The sequence below is a fragment of the Chiroxiphia lanceolata genome, chromosome 1 (assembly GCF_009829145.1).
Source record: "Chiroxiphia lanceolata isolate bChiLan1 chromosome 1, bChiLan1.pri, whole genome shotgun sequence".
Classification (NCBI taxonomy): Eukaryota; Metazoa; Chordata; class Aves; order Passeriformes; family Pipridae; genus Chiroxiphia; species Chiroxiphia lanceolata.
In genome coordinates, this window is record NC_045637.1 from 47,783,692 (window position 1) to 47,805,248 (window position 21,557).

Here is a 21,557-nt window from a genome sequence, read left to right on the forward strand (position 1 = left end):
ACTATAGCAGGAAAGCATGCAAAGCAACGACCAAACAATATGGTATAGAAGCCAATAATTACATATCCAGCAGAAGATCATTTGCTTGGATTTTTTTTTCATTTTATATTTTAAAAATATTTAGTTTGATGCTAAACTTTTTTTTTCTTTCAAGGTAACATGGAAATATCTTCCATGAATACTTAGCAATTTGGCTGCAGTGTGAAAGAAAGTTTCCTGCCAAAACTTAAGAGCCTGTTTTTCTGTGTGCTTTATTTAAGTTGATATACCTTTAGAGCATGAGCATTTTATATATTTTTCATAAAAATTAATAAATGGAAGTGACAAACTGATTTTGTAAGGGAGCAAAGCGATTTACCTGTTGGGTTAAACCTTAATTTTGATATTTTGTATCTTTGGGTAGGAGATAATTTGAACTGCTTCACGGTATTCAATCTGTGTCAGTAACATGGAATTTAAAAGCAGGGTACTACTAACAACAGCACTCACCATTTCTGCTGTTTTATTTGACTCCAGTGTTCGTGTTCTTAATTGTAGCATAAGTGATACTGAAATGTGACCGGGAATATGGATACTGTGCATAAGGGATAGAACTGATGATGTGTTTGCTTGCCACCCACTTCCCAAGTGCCTCACATTTTCAGAATAGGAGCTCACTTATTTCATGAAATACTCAGACTTATTTTTTTTCCTCTGTTTTCTGGATGAGTTTTATTAAAGGGTCAGAATGGGAGGAGCGAAACAAGGAGAGAGTCAGTAAAACAGGACAAATCCATTTAGCTGGCTTCAGCCTGCAGATCTGAAAAGACATATTTTCTTAAACTGAGCTATTAACTGCTGATGTTTTATTTCTAAAAGCTGGAAGAGGTTGAATGAGAAAGAGAACCTTCTAAAAAAATATTTAATTGTTTTGTCTGTGTTCTATCTAATCATGCATGATATTACTTCATGACATAACCATAGTGACACAGATTTAAACGTGCTTAATATAAAATCTTCCCAGTGAAATAAAGGAGCCTGCAAAACATGCAGGGAGATTTGCCGGTCATGCGTGTGGTAATCCGTGTTCAGTGGAAGATTCTTATCTGCACTGCCAGACTTAACAGTGCAGCTCCTAATGATGTAGCCTCGATTAAGCAAATGCGAGGGGATTTTGTGTTGAGGTGGAGTGAAAGGACTATCAGCATTCTGGAGAGTTTTGAATGTGACCTCGGAATTGAAGCACAGGGAAAAATAATTTCTGTTCTCCAATTCTGTTAGTCTTCTCACCACTAATTGGATTTTTCCTTAGCTATCTTTCTAATTTTACTCTCCCCCCTCCCCTTTAATTTATATCGTTGTTCGCAGGCCCTTTTCCAAGACCACGTTCTGTCTAGAGAGAAAGGTTCAAGGGGTGACATCAAGCTATTTAAAATTAGCCATAGTTTGTGTGTATTTGTAGGTAGGCTTACAGTATTCATACATAATACAGAAAACAGGCACACAAACACAGTTGTGTGAATATATATAATATATACCTATAGTTGTCTGCATGCATATCAATATGTAGATTGAAAAATATATTAAATGAAACACTGAAGTGAATATTGACTTGTTGACACAGCACATTAACCAAACAAAAAAAAAATGGTTTTCTAAAGACATTGATCCCTCCCTTTTTTACATGTATCTGATAAAATCTGTCTTCTTGCCCTGATTTCCTAGTAGGAGATTGGCAGAATAGGATGTAGTGTCTTTGATCCTCTGGGGTAAGCAAAGTAAGAAAGCTTTGGGAAGATGCAGAGAAAGAAAAGAGTTTGCAGGCAAGGGAGGGGGAAGATAATGTGGCAAGGGAAGAGTTAAAAGCCAATAATGTGATAATCCCTAGATCAAATGTAGGGGCAATAAATGCCTTTACAGACATCATTGCACTGTGTCAGGAACTGTTATTTCCTCTCACAGTAAAATGTTCCCATTATCTGTGTTGTGGTTATTGACGGATGTAGTGTCTTCTTACCTGAAGGATTCCATAATCATAACTCAGAAAAAGGGAGGCAGCTGGGACATGGGACAAACGTGAAAGTGCAAAGTCATCTGCCAAACTCACTCCAAAATGAGTAGGAACCACTAATAGAGACAATGCTCAGCCCGCTCAGGGAAACAGTTGCTACCCACTATCGTGATGCAGTTTGAGAGCCTAGAAAAGTTGATGGCGTCCCATCTAATTACTGTGCCCCTTGAACATGATCCCGGGATGTAAACTGAGTTCATGTTGCTAACATCCACAGAGAGAAGTTGCATTATGGAAGGTCACTGAGGCAAAGCTATGCTTATAAAACCCCAGTGTGAAACTTAGACTTTTAAATAAGGCAACTGGAATTACTTTGTTGGCTAAAATAGCTCCACTGAGGGTAGGTATTTTTAGGTTGTGTATATGTGTGTGTTTTTGTCTAATCAAATATAATCTCAACTAGACATTTAGCAGGGGAAGAGGGATTAGAAGCTATTTGAAAAGCCTCTTACTCTTCTTTGTTAGGAGGGTATATAGCATTTTTACAGATTTTATTATATATTTCAATCAATTCAACAAGAGGGATTATGCCACCTAATGGAAAATAAAATCTGCCAATGACCCAGTGAAGTGTAACCTTAAGTATCTTTGACAACAATGCAATTTACATTCATTATTATACAAGTTATCTATTCAAAAGATGTCATAGGGGCAGCTTTCCCCAATAACTACATGTTTATTACTTCTAGAACTTTCCATTCTAAAACTGCTCTGCAGCCTTTAATCAAGTCTTCATAACATCTTTGTGATGGGATAGGGCAGTAAGCCTTTTCCATTGAATGGATCAGGACAAAGAGGCATAGAAGTGGAATTCCTTGCTTGCGTTAAGTGGGCTAAACTTCAAGACTTCTGACTGCCAGATCTGTCCACACATTTCTAGACACTGTGCTTCATCAAGCAATGCCTGTGTTTGCTTAAACTACACACTGATTCAGGCTTAGGCTAGAGGACACTAGCAGACTGAAAGCAAGGCAAACCGTGGGTTTTTTTTTAAATAGGCCCTGTGTTTTGGCATTATTTTGGACCTAGATGTAAGCATGTACCTTTATTTGGATAATTGGTAAGAATGATTGCTGAATGAAGACCTGGATGTTGGAGTGTGTATTGAAATTTGTGGGGAAAATAATTTCCAGCTTTGGAGTGGGAAAGGAGGAAACATAAATCCAGGTGTGTTTCATATAGGTTTAGGAAGTATTGGCATAAAAGGTAATTCTTCAGTCACCTTCTTTCTTCTACATTTCCATCTGGGTGGAATACATAACATTTTTAGCAGCTTTCTTTGAGAAAATTCTATTTCTGTGTGTCTGTGGAATTCTATTTCTTCATGGTGTCTGTGGAAAAGAGGCTTTCTGGCATCCTTTTGTTTTCATCACATAGTTTACAGTTGACATTTGACCTGAGAGAGTAGAAAAAGAGTCTACCGTTGTTTGTGTTTTTTGCTAAACTCCACTGCTTGTCCTATTATTTTCTCTGTTATTTTAAGCAGACAAGCTAAACATTGTTTCATCTTTGAGTGATTCCTTTACATCTGTAGTATCTGATGCAGTTCAGTGTAAATAGACTAAACAGTTGCTGTAGCAGTTGCCTAGGATTTTGCACACATGCAGCATGGCTCAGAACGGGGGGAGCTCGGACACATTTAGCTCAGGAAAGGAATTACTCCATATAAAATTATGAGGCTCAACAGCAGTAGTGTAAATTTGTAAGTGCTCTGGGTAAAGTGCTGTTAGGCATGAGATAATGTAAAGAGATGACATTGCCAAGAACTATTTATGAAAAGCTTAATTTTTTTCACTCTGATAATTCTTGACCAATAATTACCAGCTTCTAATTATCTATTTTAGTTAGAAAGAAATTTCTATCACTATGGAGGTTGGCATTGCAACTAGCGCATAAATCCCCAAAGAGGTAAATGTGTTCCAAACAGCCACAAACAACTGTCTCATGAAACATAGTGAGCAAATTGCGAGCCGCTGGCTGTGCACAACAGAGCAGCACATTTACTATTGAGGACTGATCAGGCTGACAAAGAGAATGATAACGGGGGGAAACAGCCACAATCTTTGTAGTTAGCTGCTACTTTTGTCGAGGAAGGAAGCAAGTCCCAGTGTCATAGCAAGAACCACTAGCCCTCTGAAGAGTTGGGGAGCGAAGGGGAAGGGTGTCATGGTCAAGATTCAGTACCTTTTTGAAACCCTACTTTTGACAGTTAATAGGTAATTTCTGATAAGTAAACAGATTTTCCTTTCTTTAAACTTTTCAGTATCATGTATAAAACAGATTTTGTGAAGTATGCTGTGGTGGTGCTAGAGCTTGTTTTTGAGTGAAGGATGTTATGTAGCATTGAGCGAGGTAGCAGGTATGAGCAGGAGAAGGAAATGAAGGGAAAGGAAAAAAAGGTACCAAGCACTGAAGTTTGAAAGGAAATGGGAAAACAGGATGAAGCAATCCTGCAGCTGACAAGAAAAATTCTAGTTTACACCAGCAAATACTTCATCAAATACCAAGTAAACAAATCTATGCTGGAACAATTGTATTTTAAAAAAGAAGAGTACGTAGAAAATGAGACCTAACATTTTAATTTCCGTGCAAAGAAATTTTACAGCTGTCCTTTACAATAGCAAGTAGTATGTAACCATTAGAAGATGTAAAGACACATTTTAGTGCAGGTCATGATTTTTGGTTTTTTTCAGTGACAGTGATATAAGTGTATAATATGTATATATGCTTGAGCGTTGTGTGGATGTGCATGTTTGCATTATGCATGTATTAACTGCCTGCATAATAAACCTATAAAAATAAGTCATCTTATTTGCCTCGCATTTGTGTAGTGTACATTACAGTACGTGTGGACAACATCACTGATGTCCAGACAAAGGAAATACCTCAATCAGCTTTCTGGAAATCAGCCCAAAAAAATTTTTGTCTGATTGTAATAGCATGCAGCATTCACACATTCTGTTATTTATCTAATGCCTAAAGTCATTAAACCCCATGATTTTCCTTTCACTTATGGAGAAAGCTGTGCTGAGCAACTAATACTTGTTGCACCATGTTGGCCTCAAGTATGTCAGTTTAATCACTCTGCAGTAAATCTGATGTTGTGAAGTCCCTCTTACCTGATATTTGAAGATAAAGAATCCAAATATATGGATCTACAGACTAGAGGAGAAAGGAGGTGGAGACTTCCTTTTGTTGGTCCTTTTTCACTGGTTTATAAGTAGTAAGAAATGGAAATTGTCAATTTATAGTGAAGAGAGGGATCATACCCTCTTAGCATCAGGAAATCATTTGGATGCCTGGGAATCTCCTGTTTACAGGCAGATCTGGCAAGTAAAAAGTTAGAGGAAACTTGGTCACCTTCTCTGCAAAATGAGGAGATATAATTGAAATACCCAGGAAAACCGGCATTTGGAATTAAATCTGAGAAAACGTAGGTTTATTTCATGAGAAGCTAGGTTACAAAATAGGCAAAATCTGGGCTGTTTAATACTAACAGGAAGCTACTCTCTTGTGGGCAATGCTGGCTTATTTGAAAAGCCCATAAAGGGTTTCTGCATGGACCATACAAAAGGGATACTTTCTCTTTAATAGCCATCTGTACAGGAGAGATGAGAAGTGGGCCAGGTCATCTCTCCTCAGCTGTCATGATATTAACGTAGGTAATGGAGCAAGCTCTGCGTTCTGCTGGGTGTTGTTTTTCATAGATGTTCATCGATTTACACAGATAATTCTATTTATTTCTTAGAGTTGGTCCAAGCAAACCAGGCAGAATAACAAACACCAAAGCATTTCAAATGACTTTATCTTTGTTGTTTAGTAATGTAACTTTTGTCTAAAAAATGGTGTCACACCTACTGTGCAGATGGCTGCATGATTTGTAAACCAGCCAAAACATTTAAACAAATGTGTGATCTGGGGATAGATTAAATAAAGGATAAAATGGAGTGTGGACCACAAATTCTAATAATCAGATGATTTTAAGTTGTCTGTGGTGTGGAGCGATGGTTGCGGCGATAGCAGGGAACGCTTGCCAATGACAGCAAGGTGCCTTACAGATCTCAGGATGGAGCCTGTGGCCTAGTAGGCCTCAGTTTGAGAGCTGCACATTTGCTGTACAGCTGGCAGCTCTGTATGGGGACATCAGATAAAACTTATGTAAAATGAAGTGTTATTGCTTAGTATGAAATTGTGCGGGGAGGGAATTTGCAGACAGTAACTGAAAACAGAATTCATGGTACCAATGAAGCAGACTGTAAATATGAAGAGGCTTTAATTATCTGCGCAATTTAACAAAAAATTCAAGATGTATTTGGAAACAGCAAAGGCAGCTGTAAACACACTGGAACAGCACCATTCACTGGGCTGCAGGTTCTGGGCGTCACCTGTTTGGGCTATGGGTGCCCCATCACTGCCACCCTTGGTCCCTGGGTGCCTGCTTTCCCCCACCAAGCTGCTCTGCTTGGAGCTGGTGCTTCCTTTCAGGGGTTTGAAGCAGCAGTGGCTGCTTGCTTTTTCAGACAGCTTTCAGGAACGTCTCTCCAGATTCTTAAAACCATAAATGTTTCATCCATCCAGGACACAGTTTGCAAACATCTATGAACCCTTTTTTGAGGTGGGGGGGAGGGGTGGTGGTGGGGTTAAACCTTGGACTGAAAAAATTTTAAGAAAATAAAATGAAAATGTCTTATTATTAAATATTATTATTATTAGTAGTAGTAGTAGTAATAATAATAATAATAATAATAATAATAATAATAATAAAAGGAGTATCTAAAAAATGCCCACAGTACAGGCTGGAGTTCATTCTGTAAAGAAATGAAGCAAGATGCATGGGAGCTTCAGATGTTTCCTGCATAAATGCCTGTGGTATGAATAGCACACGACAAAGGGGACGCTGTCAAAAGGCAGTTCCAGGCAGTGTCAAAGTCGTTCCCTTCCCTCTACCTGCCGTAAGATTCTCCTCCGAGCCATGGCAGTGATATACTGAGTATGTTAATACTTAGGCACCATGGGCTGAATTAATGGCAGGGTGTCAGCCTTCCCTTTTGTTCTTTGCTGCTGACCATTTGAATCGCAGGCTTTATCAGTAGCCGTAGCACATTTCCATAGCCGTGTTTAGCTGTCAGCACCAAGGGCAGCCTCACCACTGCTTTTCTAAACCGCCCCTGTTCCGAGCAGGGAAGCCTCCGATTCTTCAAGGGGGCTCATCCCGAGGTTTCTCCCTCCGATGTAAGCACGGGAAGCGAAACAAAAGAAGCCAATATGGAGAGTGGGTGTCGAACTTGAGCTGCTCATATTGTTGCATTTGGTGAGCTGACGGGGTTTCGTAGGTCACCTTTAGAATTATGCCTATGACAGCAGTAGCTACCTGCCAAGATTGCAAGGTATCTCACAGCTCTCAGGATGGAGCCTGTGGCCTGGTACGCCGCCGTTGGAGGGGCACACATTTGCTGTACAGCTGGCAGCACTGTATGGGGCAGCAGTGTGGGCTGTTAGGGAGCTGGAAAGGAGACAAGCATGAAATTTCTTCTAACCCCAACTCTGTTTTTCTGTACTGTTGGCTGCTTCTCAGTTTCTTGACAAAAAAACCAATCAGGCACCCTTTAATCCGCCTGTGATTACCAGTGGTATAAAAAGAGAAGCATAATGAGGAAAAATGCCTCGTTTTGTTGCCTTCAAAAGCCAACAAATTGGAGTTAACTTGACAGGAAGTGGCTTAATAATTAGATTATTTATTTATTCCTGACACATATCCCCCTGTTACTAGTCTCAGGAGATCCTGTAGATGGTACGATTTTCAAGCTGCCATTACTTCGCTGTCTTCTGTGAACAAAGAAGCTACTGTCTATCAGTCAATTAAATGCACTCTTTAAGCAGAGGCTGAGAAGTCCTCAATGGATAGAGCCCTGGGACATTGTGGCTGATGATTCCTTTCTCTGTACTGTACATCACACTCTCAACTACGGTCCCCACAGAGATGGAATAAAGTCATGCATTAAAATATCACTTGTTGATTTGTTTGCTAATGAAGAGCCATTGAAATGTTTGTGTGTTTCTGTGGCAAAATTGTTGATAAAAGGACTACTTGCTTGCATATCTTACTTCATCTTCAGTAAGCGCTTATTTAAGACTTACTGAAATTAAAGTCAACAAATTAAGGAAAAAACAGAGAGATGGATAATATTGGTTTACTTGCAATTCACATCAATGTAAATAACACTAAGGACAGCAAGAAGAGAGAAAGGGGAATAATAGTACTTCAGCCATGTCTGTTATAATTTTCATTAGTAACAGTAAGGATCTCTGATGGTTTTTTCCTGATGCGATAGTGGGCACCTATTTTAAATAATGAAAATGCCAAAGTATTCCTTTAAAAATTATCCTGGACATGTAAGGATGTTATATTAAAAAAAAAATTGAGGGTTTTTTTTTCTGGGGTTTTTTTTTGCATTTCTTTCTGGATTTTAAATACACTCAGTTACCAAAAACTTCTGTTACTGAGAGATCAACTGTGTGGCATTGCCCTTTTAGTTGAGGAAAGTACAACCATGCCAAGCTAGTTAGTAATGCTGGTTAAGGGTACATGCTTAATGCAAAATCACCAAGGTTGTTCAAAGCTGGAGCTTCTGAGCTTAACACCCTCTCTTACTCTCTCCACCCACTCCCTCCCTGCCAGGCTTTCTAACTGGATCTTAACATAATCTCTGCCTTTTCACCATTCTTCTTCCACCCTCCAAGAGCCCAAATCACCAGAGTGGACTGATGTGGACCACATTTTGTGCAGGACTGGAAAGAAGGCCTTTTACAAAAGTTGGCAAATGTGTATATCTTTCTCCACACTGAAAATCATTAATTGGCAACATCCATCTAAAGTTGATGCACGTCTTATGCTGCTCATCTTAATGAGCTATATTTGCTCTGAAGAAGTATAGATAGTGCTATAGCAGTACTCTAGTGAACTGAATTCTGTTCTGAATTTAGCCTCTGTATCACCACTTGCAACTGCAAATAGAGCCTGCAAGTGCTGTTTTATATATATATGTAAAAAATATACATAAAGTCACTCACTCTAGGATTATTGTTTTCAATGAACTTAACAACAAGCTATTGGGAATTAATTCAAACCAACCTCAAATTGGAGTGTTTCCTATTCCTATCCTGTTATTCCAACTCATTTTATTAGAAAAAGCTTAGATACTCAGAGGTGTTCTATAATAGAAAATGAATTTGAAACCCATTCATTAATTGGTGATTAATACATTTCAGGATTAGTTTAAGCAAGGCCCTACCTCCTGCCCAGTCAAGTATGTTCTGGTTAATATCCAATTATCTGCACCTTCGTACTTATTATGTCTTAATATTTCGGATATGATAACCAGAAACTTGAGAGTAATGCTAATGAGGAGCATAGAACAGGAATTAACCGGTGACACTCTCAGTGATCCTTACTGAGGAAAGTAACTCCTTCAATCTCCTCAGCATAGCAGTCAAGCCACCACCACACTTTCAGTAAGCATTACTTTCAATGCAGCTGTTATGGGAGCTTAGAATGATATTTATGTTAAAATCCGTATTTTTACATGCCTCATAGACAATCTGTGGTCAAAAGATACTCCTGCACATTCTTTTTCACATGTAGAGTTACCTTATTTACATAGAGTCAGCGGAAAATTAATAGTAAAGTAAAATGGTGATACCTACTTCAAATACAAGCTGTTTTGTGATTGAATGCACCCTCTTCTATGCATGGGTGTATGCATGTGTATATGTAAGCTGAACTATCTATCACGTCCTTTAGCTTGTAATACAGCTGCTTCAGCAACCAGCAAACCATGTACACGTGTCTGTGAAATAAATAAAAAATTTTTAAAAAATCTAATTTATAAATGTGAAGTGTAAATATTGCCGAATCAAAATTTTCCATGTACAAAGTTTCAAGCCCTTAAAGTTCAATCTCAGGATTCTCGACTGTGAAGAAATTATTACATACCCTCTTAGTGAAACATACAAATAAAACCATTGCACCAACATATCCGTGGGGTAGAACTGAGTAATTCTGTCATGCGGCCTTAAAATAATGTAGTTATAGAGGTAAATGTAATGTATAGAGAGAAAGAAAGAAGAAACATTCCTTTTGGCATATTTTTTTTCTTAACTATGTTACTGTTTGAATACGTTGGGCAAGTCAGAGCATTAGGAAAAGCCCCAGAGGAAATGAAGCAGTGGACATAGTGAAGGAGACCTGTTGCTCAAAGGTGCAAAGCCACATAACACGTTAATTTTATTACATGAATATAATCTGATATATATGGTACTTATCCAAGAGACTTTACAGGATATGCTATGTGCATATGTCCATATGATATGTCCATGTGCAATGGACAAAGCTTAGTTCAAAACACTGTCTCATTTGCTGTGATTGTGATGAAAGGTACCAGTTTCATGTTTGGATTAGACTGAATGATAAAAGGAATAGTATATTTTTATGATCAAAAGCAATCATAAAACACATGTACAGTGACCAGTGTTAAGGATATGCCTGTAACATCCTACTTTGGCTTTCTTTTTCCAGTGCCTAACCATACAATTCAAATTTTCTATCATACGGCAGTTTTTAGAGTGTTGCAGTTCAGGACGGCAGCAGTATATTCTTAATATCTAGCTGTTTGGCTAGGCACTCTTTTTCCCAACTCTCTCACAGGCAACCTTTACAATGAACCCACTGTTCTTCTGGCTTCATTGCTTTTCATTGCACACCTATGTGAGTGCCAAGACATTAGATAACTGTGCAAAAAAAATCTGCCCTACACCAAGTCACCCAGATGAGACTCCTGCAGAGCACTGTGTAATTTATTGAGCAATTTGGGAGATGTTGATGTTTACTACCTCTTTCAATTAGACATTCAGAATCAATGCAGCCTTCTATTTCCTTCGAAGTTTGGTTAAAAAGCCTAACCCAAATATCACTTAGTGCAAAGTGTGATTTGCGAACTGTCATAACATGATCAAATCAAAACCAATTTTCACCAGAGAGCAGTTAAATACTCATCTCTTCAGCTGAGTGACATTTCCCTGCCAAATTTGAACTTTTAACCCACACTGCTCCTTGTGTGCTGTTATTCTTCAAGTCAGATTTAACAGGGATGGTATTTTTAACCTCTTTGGAGGTTATATATATAGCTGAGCTTAAAAAAAAAGAAGGGTAAAATGTAAAGTATAAAAATAAAAATAAATAAGTGAAAAATGAAATAAATAGGCTTGGGCATAGAGCTAGCCTAGAAAACATAATCTTAGGGATACTTCTTAATAATGGAAAAATTTGCTACTTTTACCTGCTGCATTTGCACTAGTGATGGAGTATGCCTAGCAGTGCAGACCAGAATTGTACCGCCAGGAAAAATCCTTCATGGTGGTGCATGGGAATAAATTAGGTGACAGAAAATAGGACTCTAATTTCTATGATATGTCACCTGTGTTATCGTATTTTACATCAACTGCCGCTTTTGTGCTGCATGTGCATCTCTTTCAACTCTTGCGATAGGTCCTTCAGGCCAGTCTTTCTGTGGGCTGGTAATTTCCTTTGTCTCCTTTAACCTAAAGCTTCAGTAGGAGATGTTCTCTTCCCTGTCAAGAAAAACACTCTCAATACAGTTCAGCTGCCCTTTCTTTCTTAAATGTATTCTTCCCATCCGCAGATTTGGAAGGATCTTTGACTCGAAGTTCTCTTCCCACATTGTCTCCCACACAATATTAAAAGTTGACTTCTTCATCACATTACAATGTCTCTCTCTCTCTCCTTTGCTTTGTGGCATTCTCCTTTCCTGTTTGGAAGGGGAACTCCGTTTTTTTCCAAGTCCTGTTTTCACATCTTTGCTTGACATGCTACAAAGACAATTTTTAGTTCAGAATATCAAAACAGGAGTCAGAATGGGTACAAGTTTGTGGTGGTTCCAGCATTCCCAATTACTTCTTCACTAGCCTAGAACAAGCCATTGATATGTGAAATGGAGACAGTACTTAGCCACAGAGATTTTTCAAGACAGATTAGTTAATGTGCATTCAGAAGGAAAAGTACTGTAATGCTGTAAATATCAAGCTATTAAATCATTTGTGTTTTTTATTATCTCTTGGCTAATGGGGAATTCTGCTGCTTGCCTTAGAGCTCCCAAATTTGGTTCATATTTCCTATCCATTTCAGAGTGCAATTTTAAAAAAATATTGTTCCTCCTTTACTGTATCATCACTCCTCACAGATGCTGTCCAGCTGATTTCTATTCTTGACATCACCTGCTCCACACAACAGAAATCATCCTTTATTTCTTCCCCAGTCAGAACCAGATAACAGAAAGAGAGTTAACAGAAAAAAGAGTTAACAGAAATTGTGATGGCTTCCTTGAGTCAATAACACTGGCTTATTCCTCTTCAGAATTTGTCCTTCATCAGTGCAATTCTGCAAGTTGCTTCCTCTACACTGCAGGTCCTGTACCCTGCACAAATCTCTTTCTCAATTTCTTTATATTCTGCTGTCATATGAAAACATTTTTTTCCCCCTTACCTAAACCAGTTGAATTCTTTCATCTTTCTTGGCTGTCATTAACTTGCAACCAATTATTGCTGTGCTTTTGTAACAAGTTTGTGGGTCCACACTACAAAATGTGTTGTCAGTCTTTAGCGTCAATCGCTTATTGTGGCGTTCAGCTAAGTTTTGTAAAAATAACACACTTGTGCACCTTTGGGAGAGTTTTAATTTTTCAGTATTCTCTGCTGAAATTACCTAATTTTTAATCTATAGTAGTGATTCCATACCAGCTATATCTGGCACCACAGATCTTGTAGCTTTAAATAGTGTGCCTTAATATTGCCCCCTTTGTATGCTGTATTGTAATGAGGCAACATCACTAAATTGAAGTGAAGGGTGATTGTTGCACAGGGAAGACTACTACACCGTGGGGTCTATTTGCACCAGATTATTTTTTTATTGTTGTTATTACAACCCATCTTCTTTACTCTCCTGATACCAAACTTGCTTTTGGACATCCATGCAGCACAGGGGATCTTTAAAAACATTTTGGACATCAACTTGGCTCTTAGGTACACACCGATGACTGTTCAATTCCAGGCTCTGGTATCCTGGGTGGCTTTGCAATACTTTAGTGATACCAGCTTGGTCTGTTCACTAGACTTGCAGTGTTCTTCATCATTTGCTCTTAAAAAAAGTATTTGTTGCTGATAGAAGTGACAGACATTTCTTGCTAACCATTTTCAGACAGGAGCAATACTAGATTTATAACAAGTGGAACATGCTTTTTACCTTCTTGCTATTCCCCATACATTTTACAACCCAGAAGAGTGTAAGAATGATTTTGCTTGAGCTGTTTCCTTTCCTTTTGGCACTGTGTTCACATTCAAAGGAAGAATTATAGCAGTGGTGTCAATTTATCATCCATGATCTCTAGGAACCTTCTGCAAAATCCAATTTCACCCAAGAAAGAAAAATTATTATTATTGTGAAGATACAAATATTTTAATAAAGACATTTTCTTTTCAAAAATCATTCCAATCTACAGTGGCAATGTCTGAACATCAGCTTCAGCAAGGTAAGAGTGCAGATTTCTGCCGTAATTGTAGAAGAAGCAGCCTTCATCCATGCAGGCAAGTTTTAACTGATTTGTCAGATGATAAAGTATAGGATAATGATTTATTTTGTGTGTATGGAGACAAAGAAATTGTCCTGTGTTCTACAACAAAGGGGGCAGCTCAGAAGACCATAGCAGACATACTTACTGGAGGTATAAAGAACCATTGTCCATTCCCATATACCCTCATCTCTGTCGCCTGATGCCCGATCACTTTTGATACATTTGGTAGCAACATTTCTGTCACCCCTCCCACTGAAGCTTGGGGATTCAACGTCCCTCCTGGTCCTCTGCTAAGGGGTGGACATAGAAAGTACAGCTCATTGCGTGACTTGCACAGTATCAGGGCTCCCAAATGTGTTGGTCTGTGGCTCTAGGGGCCACATTCCTTGGTCCTGTCCTTGCCAAGACTGTTTGAACCAAGAAAAGTGTCCCAAAGCGTGAGTGTCACAGGGTTCACAGGCTCCATTGTGTACCCCTGTCTGTGTCTGTCAGCGTAAGTTATAAATGGGCTTGCATGGCAGCACCGGACGTCCAGAATTGTAATGAAAAGGTCTGATCCTGAAAACTTGTAGTTACGCATACGATTTCATTCACGTGAATAGATGTCACAAGCTTCCTTTTATGCGGAAATAAGTCTGTATATGTTCTCAAGTATTTGTAAGATTGGAGCCTAAATTGCCATTCCGGGTGGTATTTTAACAACATGTTCTAAATGCAGAAAAAAAATGTAAGTCTTCTGTAATGAAGTCATCATCCCATTAAAACATCTTTTTTCCCCTCAGTGATACCAAACTCAAATTTTGAGCTGTAATTTGGATTTTTTCCATATTTATGAAGACGGCACATTTTTTTTCATTGCGAGGCAGTTTTTTTTCCCCCCAGTTTCTTCTTTAACTTAATATGGTGGCCCTGTAGCATTCCCATTCAAATCAGAAATTAGAGCTGATACACCTTGAATTGAACTATCAATTCTTTTAAAACTGACACCAGTTCCACCCTACTTGGTCATACAAACTTCCGATTATGGGCCAGAGAGCATTGATTTTTAGCTGTCATTTCTAGCACACACACTGTAGAATTGAAATTTAAACCTTATTTCAGTCTATAATACAATTAATTTTTAATGTGCAGTAATACTAATTGAAATAGCCTGAATTTAGTAAGTCACCACAAGACATTTTCAAAAGCAGGAGTCTCCACCGAGAGCTGGAAGGACGGATAATCATTGTTACAGTGTTTACAGAATAAATGCACACTCTGCAGGCAATTCCATGCCAAGAATTGGGGTTTTTTGTTAGTTTATAATAATATATTTCATTGTGGATTTTAGTATTTTTTCAGTGATTCTTGCTGAAACACGTGTGTTGTTGTGAACTAAGTTACTTCAATTTTGTTTTGATGGGAGTGTTTATAGACTATTTTCAGTCTTACATCTGTATTTTTAACATGGCTGTCACTGTATTATGTAGTTATCAAATGCATTGTAATGTGCAGAGAAACATATTCAATTTTCTACCTACAAAATGGTCAGCCATGCAATTTCTATGTCTGATAAACCAAAGCTGCATGTTCTCTACCTGACTCTTTTTTTCCCCTAGGTTTGCCTTTCATGTAAGCAATATATCTTGTGCCATCCTGATTTCACTACATCATTTTTAATTTTCAGATGTGATCTATTCAGAAGCTTTAGTGGGGAGGATGGAGAGGAGATTTAATGGCAGAGGAACAGATCTTATGCAATTAACCAAGGAGGGATTTAATCATTTGTATAATAGCAAGATGCCATTGCTACATTTCTCTGATAAGGAGTACTTCTTACAGTGCATCAGTTCATCTGATGAATGAGCTTGTACAGTGTTGAAAGTGAGCACCAATGTTAAGAGAAAAAAAGTCATGTGTTTTATATCATCCTTTCACGGCTTTCACTATTTAATAAGCCAGTAGTGCTGTTAAATATTTAGCAAAGGTTCCCTCAAAACCCTGCCATATATTCAAATGGGCTTTTGAGACATTTTACAGCACGTAAGTAAAAATTATGCTTTAGTTCTCAAAATGGTTGTAACATGGCATATTTCGTAAAGGAAGTGCAGGACAACATGGCATAAACACATTCAGCAGATTTCACACCAACAGAACATCAGAATTGATTCCCATTTTTCAGATTAAAAGTTAAAACTGACTCCCATTTTGTTAGATGAAAGCCGCACTAAGTTTATTTGCATGCAATAAAACATCCTTATAACTTTCAGTAAAAACCCTGAGACTCACAGTGTGGTATCTTAAAGGCTCCTTACCAGCACATCGTTTTTAACAACGAACATTTTCTGGGTTGGGGTGAGAGAAAAGCAAAGATCTTGTTGTTGCCCTCTTCTGAGGGCAACACTTAGTACACCGCTAGGTAACACTTTTAGGTTCTGTAGTATGCAAAATAGAGATTTAATAACATAGCTGCTGCGTGATGTTGTTAATCAAACAATAATAAATCATTAGAAACCCTGTCTTCTTTGACAAACGTCTGCATGTTTCAGATCCTTGTTGTATGCTAATTAATCCTCAGTAAGTACTTGTATAATAATTAAATGTCTTGCACTTAAAGTACAGCCAAGCTTATTTATACTGTTTAAGGAAGCAAATCTCTTGTTGTCTTCAGAAGGTATTTGAGTTCCATACATGTTGCGGTGGTATTCATCTGTTTCTTGGAATAACTCACAGATTTTTGCCCCTGTTCATATATAAGAGTAAGCTACAAAGGTTGAGTGAGCCTGTCTGGCTATTAAGTCAGCAGGTTTGCTGCTGCTGCCGGTTTGTATGTGCTCCTGCCCCATGCAGAGGCAGCACAGCAGTTCTCCCGGCTGCAGTGACGGGTAAGGGACAGCTTTGCAGGTGCTCAGCTGCCTGGCTTGAGCCTCATGCTCCTCTGTTTCTTGGGGATATCTCCAGTCCTTCTGTTTATTACTTAGTCTGTGAGCTGTGTGCAAGAACTTGGGCCCACTGAAGAACTGTATTTTTGCATGTTCCTATAAAAAATAAAGGCTACTGTTGGTGTGTGTAAGACATATTTAGTACGGCACACAGTGGTTAGTTTTACCCCGAAGGTGAAAAGCAGTGTTTTTCTGTAAATTTTATTTTCTGTTTGGATGAATATAAGTATTTTTTTTTAATTTTCAATTTGTATCACCAGTTCCTTTGTTTGTTTTTACTATTGCAGAAAAATTACTCACTTTGGAAGAAATACCAGTGTAGCCTGTTTGAAAATTATTTGAGTCTGCTGTAAATGTTGGATATATTTTTCTTGAGGAATCATGTTCATGTGCATGGCATATTTGTTTAAGTATTCAAAAAATTAGGGTGTTAATTGCATGCATGTGTGTGAATATATGGAAAGGCCTATATAGTTATATAGGGTAGACATACTTAATATGCATAGCTTGATGTATGTTGACCTCAGGTTACGAGAGTAGAAAATCCCATTTTCCAGCTTGTTTCAAATGTAGTAAAAATGCTGCTTCAGTTGCTTTATGCTACTCACATTGGGAAAGGTGCTTATACTGTGATAATTATCATCAAGGAATATTAATGCGTTCAGCATTTGTAACCCAAAAACTCATTATAGCTTAAGCTGTGCATCATCTGTGAAGAGAGAACTTTGCCAGAATTTGCTCTTCACAGGGGTTGCCTCCTGCTTGTGATGGAGTGGTCAGAGTATTGTAGGAGGTCACTTAGGCTATTTTTGAAAGCTCAAGTTTTGCAATTTTTGATTCACTACCTTCTGCCTAAGTAGCTTAGCATTCTTCCCCCTCCAAAAAAAAATTTTTGCTTTTTCTAATTGAATGCCTGGTGAACTGCATAAAGCTAAAAGATTGCATCTGATTATGTGCAGAGGCTAAAGGTGTAGACATAAATATTACACATCAAGGTCACAGAGACTTCAGAGTTCATATTCCATCACCATACATGAGATTTGCACAAACACCACTGTCACTCATGATAATGGGAACTGGTCATTCCAATCGTGTGGTCTTCGATAAGAATCTGGTTTCTTACTTGTGTTAAACTCTTGATGCTTTTGGTAGCAACTTCCACTTCAGTATTTATGTATTCTGGGATTATATTTTGATTCCTTAATACTATTTCACCATGAAAATAAGATTTATAATTTTTACACCTCTTGTCTTCCAAGCTCCTAAACCCACAGTTTAACAGCCTTCACATTTCTAAAATATACTTGAGCGGTTTGTTCAAAGCATCAGAGCCCAATTCTTTCCTCACTCAAGTTTCACACCAATGTCCCCCAGCTGATTGAACTGATTTACATTAATATTGTTGAGAGGAGATTTAGTCCTGCACAGTTTATTTTGTATTTTCATTAGTACGTCTCGTTGTGAGAGTCTATATGTGCCTGTACGTTACACTACCCAAAAGGTAGTAGAATGGTTACAGAATAAGATGGCTGAAATATCTAAAAATAAACAATCCCCTGCAATAAAGAATTTCTTTTTTGTTGACTTGGAACTGAAATCTACTTTCCAACTAAGCACTCTTTGCAGATGAATATCTGCTTCCACCCTTGGTAATGGAGACTGTAGCAGTGCCAAAATTGTGTTGTTCAGTGCTGTTGTTGCTGGAATTTTTAATATGGCTGGGGTTTATTATTTTTTCTTCCCAATGCTGATACAATGCTTGTAATTTCTCACTTTTAATATTGCCTTATGTTGCATGTTGTAGTTTGCTTTATGTTAGGCAGAGAAGACTGGCTTTTGCAGAGTGCTTTGTTTCTGAGGTCAGGATGAGAACCTGGCCTTGCTACCAGGAGGACTAGAAAAATCTATTTCATAACTTTCTGCAGGCCACAAAGAAGGCTAAGAAGAAAAAAACCACAAAACCCACAGGCTTAGTTTAGACCTGGTGAAGAGTTAGATTCATCAAGAGAAAAGCTTGCAGCTGATCAGCTTTTCTTGTCATAAAGAGTCCCTGCTGTCAGTGCATACTCCACTGATACAGCAAAGCTTTGGGGAGCCTTGCGAGTCTTTTCAACACCCACACATTTGTCCAGAAATACCTGAGTTGATAATATAGAAAGAATCTGCTGAAGTAAGAAATTGCTTGCCTATTAAATCACCAAAATGAAGGGCTCAGAAAATAGGTAAACACACTCCTCATGCGCTGAGTGTGCGTATTACGGGCTTGCCCAGTTCACCGATGGGGCATAACTTTGGTTTGTGCAGCAGAGTGCTAATGCCTTGTAATGAATGGCTGTCTTGAACCAAGGAGAGATTCTCAGCAGGTGAGAACACTGTTGATGGGAAATAATATAGTACCATATCTGCTGTGTGAACGTAAACTTAATAATCGCTATGAATTTTGAGTAACCCTGTTTCTTCCCTTCCGAAGAAACATTATGAAAAGATTGCTTCCAAATCCTTCTGATACTTACTATTCTTGTGATAGATGCCTTAGTCTTTACCTTGAGGCGCTGGAAATAAATGTATGTTCTTTGCAAGAGATAAGGATGTAGACTTTCAAAGGAGCAAATTGTATTTTCATGTTTAAGTTCACCATTTGCGCTTGATGTGGTGAAAGCCAGATGTGAGGAATTACTTTTCAACATTATTTCTTCATCTTCTGTATCTCAAGGATTCTGCGTTATTATGCTAAAATGTTCTATTACATGTAATAAGGAAATGTTGGGAAACTGGAAATAGAGCAAGATTGCCTCCATCAATTTGGCTGTACTTGGATTGCTCTAGCTACATCTTAAATCACAAAATGGATCATCTTTATGCAACATAATAATGTTACTGAAAAGACCAAATAATCTGCATTTGCTGATGACATGAAAAATGAAACCATTTTCCAGTTTTCACAGTTCCTCCATTTAATCAAAAGGGAAAGTACTGTGATTGTTCCTTATCCTGCTTACACCGACACAGTGAGCTAATAAGATGGTGGTTATGACGAAGTGTGAGCAAAGACTTATGACAAAGCAAATGAATTTAGAACTAGGGCCAGCATTTATTTTTTTTTAATGTTAACATTCACTCTATGCTTATTTCAATTTTTTTTTCAATTTTATAACTGTTTGTCAAAATTCCTATTAAAGTACTGTGAAAAATGGGGAGTAAGCATGGAGGCAACCTCTGCTTTTCAGCCAGATCCCAAAAATACTTGCAAAATTTTTGAATTCATCTGGATCCTGTTTCATGGACAAGGCTTTTTTTTTTTTTTGTAATATAAAAAATCTTAAAACTATCTCAATTTTTTAAACAATAGGCTCTTTATATTAAAAAAAACCCAACAAAACAATATGTTGGTCTATATGATTTATTTTATACGACTCCAAAAGCTCAGAGATTTATTGTATGTGTAAACTCAAAACTGAGAAGATTAGATATTGTAGCATGATGTTCAAAGGAGAGCTATTGGAATGGTAGAATTCTTGGCTTGGCTCCCTCTTCAGATGTAATTGCTGCTTCATTAGGTCTTGGAAGAGCTTCCTATGGTTAAATTTAATCAAATGGTTTAGAATGGCAAGCTCGTATGCTCAAAATTCCAATACCACTCAGAATTTTTAACAAGATTTCCCTCAAACATTTTTAAACAAATATTGCTTAACACTAACTGTAGATTCTGAAGTAATTCATAGCAGCTCATCATAACGAATAAAGTCTGATTTATAATAGTCTGCATAGAATTTGGATGCTAAACGGGAGTCATCTGTTGTAGCTAAAACCTGCTTGCCAGTAGCCTCTGTAATTAAGTAGCAAGACTCTGGTGCTCTTTTAGCTATATTAGTGGGCAGCTCTGTTTTTTTTTCTGCATATCTTTTACTTGTGTAGCTATATTCTAATTCACTGTGTTTTAATTAGCTTGGCTTGCTACGTTAGCTATTTCGGTTGATGTGGTTATCTTGAGGACTTCTTCACATACTTGTGCAGCAGTGAACTGCAGCCTTCTAAAGCACATTCATGGGGTGGATGGGAGAGGCTGGTATTAGGGATTAGTGAGAAATGTGAAAAAGTGGTTCAAAATTACATGAAAGAAGAAGACAATGTGAGAGGGTAGAATGGAGAAATGAAGCCAGCAAACAGTGTGAGTATGCAACTCACCTCTTTCCAAAGCCACTGGAAACACTGGAGGTGTGCAAAAGCTGTATGGATGCAGCACATGTTTATTCCAAAATTGGTGATAAGAAAAATGAAGTTAATGCTGGAGCTGTGGAAGGCAGGAGAGAATGGATGAATGAAAAGACTGTTCATTTGCAATCCTTATTTCAAAAAGTCAGGTTTGAAGGTAACAAGGGGATGTAAAGGAGTATAATGTTTGTTTATTCTTTCACTGAGTGAAATTACAGATGCGCCCCTTCGGACATAAAGACAAGGTTCCCATTCTGAAGACCCTACAGTCTGGATTTTGCAGAATGGTATACTGTAATATACACTAACAGCTTTAAAATACTGTTGTTTATTTCTGTAAACACCAACTTTAGTAACCATGTCAAATTAAAATGGTGAGGTAGATAGTGAGTGTGTGAAGTTAGGAAGACTGTCTAGGTGTTGCTCTATTTTTCCATTTTTCTCCATTTTTGTACATTTCTTTGTAGCAGAGACCACAAATGAAAACAGGTTCTAAACTGCAGCGACATGGCCTGGGAGGGTTTCCTTTTCAAATCCATGAGGAACAGTGTAGCCAGTAAAATGAAAGTGCCATCTGGGTGTATATATGATGTCACTGCCAACTCTTTGCTGGTGCTGATAGCAAGCCCAAAATTATGGTGATGCATCCATGTTTTATAAGTATTCTTTCTGCTGGAGATGTTTGACTGATTTGAATTTTTATTGCAGATGATACGCTGCAGTGCAAAAAGT

The 21,557-nt window shown here is 38.0% G+C and overlaps 1 protein-coding gene and 1 long non-coding RNA gene across 8 annotated transcripts in view; one reads left to right on the top strand and one right to left on the bottom strand.

The window, feature by feature from the left end:
• The window catches only part of ZNF521 (zinc finger protein 521), a 230,684-nt gene that overhangs the window by 114,237 nt on the left and 94,890 nt on the right, over positions 1–21,557 (top strand). The window lies entirely within an intron of this gene.
• The window catches only part of LOC116795851, a 5,155-nt gene continuing 3,685 nt past the window's right edge, over positions 20,088–21,557 (bottom strand). The window contains exons 2-3 of the long non-coding RNA XR_004360176.1: positions 20,799–20,904; positions 20,088–20,186 (exon numbers count right to left, since the gene is read on the bottom strand). This is a non-coding gene — a long non-coding RNA (uncharacterized LOC116795851). The remainder of the gene's footprint in view (positions 20,187–20,798; positions 20,905–21,557) is intronic.